Source organism: Pelophylax lessonae (assembly GCF_965119305.1).
Source record: "Pelophylax lessonae genome assembly, chromosome: 4".
Classification (NCBI taxonomy): Eukaryota; Metazoa; Chordata; class Amphibia; order Anura; family Ranidae; genus Pelophylax; species Pelophylax lessonae.
The window spans coordinates 470459867-470462967 of NC_138771.1; positions in this window are offsets into that span (position 1 = coordinate 470459867).

Genomic DNA, 3101 nt, shown 5'->3' on the forward strand with positions numbered 1-3101 from the left:
TGAGTTCCCTGTAATCAACGCAGGGTCTTAATGTGCCATCTTTCTTCTCAACAAAGAAGATTTCAGCACCCGCTGGAGAGGACGAGGGCCTGATGAACCCCTTTTCCAAGTTTTCATTGACATAGGTCCGAAGAGTTTCCAATTCCTTCTCAGACAGGGGAAATATTCTTCTGAAAGGGATCGCTGCCCCTGGGAGAAGTTCAATAGGGCAGTCGTAGGGCCTGTGAGGGGGTAAAACATCAGCCTTTTTCTTGTCGAATACATCCCTAAAGTCCCGATAAGCTTCAGGAAGGTCTTCAAGGGGGTCTGGGACCAGCTGGACGGCTAGACAAGCGGCAGGGGCATTGGGTCCAGGAGGGAAGCAATGATCCAGGCAGTATTTGGATGAGAAGGAGATCTTCTTCTTTACCCAATCAATTTGGGGATTGTGGGCCTGGAGCCAAGGTAGGCCTAGGATTACCGGGAATAAGGGAGAGGACAAGACATCGAAGCGGATGAACTCTTGATGGCCCGTGCTTGTGATAGTAAGAACCGGATAGGTCTCTTTGGTCACGGGTCCGGAACTAGGCAAGGACCCGTCGGCCAGAAAGACTTAAGGCCGTTGCTCCTTAACTTGCAGGGGGACTCCTAGTTTCTTAGCTAGAGTGCAGTCCAGGAAACAACTACAAGCTCCGGAGTCAATAATTGCCGTGAGCTGGACCCTCTCTTCGGCTACCTGTAGGGAGACAGGAAGGATAAGGTGAGCAGGGGACGGCTCAGAGACCTGACAGTTCAGAACAGACCGTGAATAGCACTTACTAGGCCTCACAGGACAGTTGCGGAGAAAATGGCCAGAAGCTCCACAGTATAGGCAGAGGTTCGCCTGGCGGCGACGTTGTCGCTCTTCGGGGGTTAGGGAGGAACGAATTAGCCCAATCTGCATGGGTTCACCATCTGCAGAGGCATTGACAGCTGGTCCAGGAAGAGGAGAGGCAGCAAATGGAACCTTAGGCATGACCCAAGTAGCTCGAGCCCCCTGGAGGCGTTCTGAGCGTCTTTCCCGGAGACGCCTGTCCATCTGGATGGCAAGGGAGATTGAATCTTCCAAGGATGCTGGTGTCTCTACTCGAGCAAGCTCGTCCTTTAGAGCTTCAGAGAGGCCATGTCGGTACTGATACTTTAATGCTGCCTCATTCCAGTCCGTGTCGGCTGCCCACCTACGGAAATCTACAGTGTAGTCCTCGGCCGGGCGTTTGTTCTGTTGTAGGGCATGTAAGGCAGACTCTGCTGTGACCGTGCGCTGGGGATCTTCATATAATTGGGCCATAGCCTCAAAGAAGGAGCTTACGGAATTTAGGATCGGGCTCTTCTGTTCCAGGAGGTTGTGTGCCCAAGTCTGAGGTTCGTCAGCCAATAGGGAAATTATAAACCCTACTTTAATGGATTCAGAGGAGAAGGTCCTGGGCTGGAGAGCCAGATATAACAAACAGGCATTCTTGAAGGCCCTGAACTTCCTTTGGTCCCCATGGAAGCGTTCTGGCGTGGGCACCCGTGGCTCTGGGGGCGGAGCTGAAACTGCATGGGCGGAGCTAGCTTGATCCGGTTGGGACGGAGCCGGTAGCGAGCTAGTGGCAGGCTGAGTAGGGTCCGTCGGGGAGGAGGAGCCGGCTAGGTTAAGTACCCGACCTTCCAGCTGGAAGTAACCATCTTGTAGTCTTTGTACGGCCTGGGTCAGGGCTGAAACCTGTTGGCACAGAGCCTCGAGCGGGGAAGCACCTCTGTCGGCCTCTGACATGGCTGGTTTATGCTGTCAGTTACCTTGGTGGAGGCCGAAGTGCTGAGAGGGCTTCCCTTGCAGCTCGGTGCGGATCACCCCTGGTGGTGAAGCAGGAGATGACACGTCCCAAGGAGCACTGGATGCGGATGGATCCCGGATGGATGGATGGATGGTGATTCAGGACCGCTTCCAGAGATCTATAGATGCTCAGAGAAAGAGACAAAGGTTAATGCCAGGCCGAGGGTCATACACAGATAATCAGTCAGAGGAGGTGAAGGTACAGAGGGCCGTACAAGAGAGAGAGTTAGTGGGATCCAAGCCAAGGTCGGTACACAGGAGATCCAGCAGAGGTGTCTTTTAGAGTAAAGGGTGGTCAGGCAAGCCGAGGTCAAACAGGAGAGATGCAGGTAAGTCAAAGGAGCTAGCCGGGTCAAACAGGAACAACAGGCAATCGAACAGGTCACGGGTACAGGAGCTGATGATAAACCAGCACTGAAGCACAGCCAGAGAGCGTCTTATATAGGGCCAGGGCTGGGGAGATGGGCGTGGTGACACACCTGCTCTGCATCCAGCGTTCTATTGTTGCTGAATGCTGATTCCTTACCTGACAATGGCAGTGAAGCCATTCCCTACATTGCATGCGCGAAGCTGGAGGAAGGGGGCCGGACTTTTGGGTGACGTGGCTGCAGCGAAGTTACCAGGAAATGGGAGCAGATACCTTTCAAAACCATGTACCTGCTCCTCCCTCCCCCTGAAAGGTGCCAAATGTGGCAGCGAAGGGGGGAGGAGGCAAACAAGCAGAGCTTCCTCTTTTGGGTGGAGCTCCACTTTAAGCTTTCTAAAAAAAAGGGCACCACTATGAACTGAGTCATCTAAAATAATACACCACTCTCATGTTAGCTGTCTAAAAAGTAACCCTATTTCCATGTGAGCTGAATAAAAGGGGCACCTTTCCCATGTGAGCTGTCCAAACAGGGACACCTCTCCCATATGAACTGTCTAGAAAGGGACACCCTTTCTATTTGAGCTGTCTAAAAAGGGACACCTCTTCCATGTGAGCTGTCTAAAAAGAGAGACCCCTACCATGCGAGCTCTCTAAAGAAGAACATTCCCCTTATGTGAGTTCTCAAAAAGGAAAATCCCTCCCAGATGAGCTGTCTAAAAAAAAAGACTCCTCCCTTGTGAGCTGTCTAGAAAGGGATACCCCCTCCTAAATGATCAGTCTGAAAAGGGGCACCCCTTTCATGTGAGCAGCCTAAAAAGGGACTCTCCGCCAATACCAGCTCTCTAAAAGGGGGCACTCTTTCCATATGAGCTGTCTAAAATTAGACATCTTTCCCATATG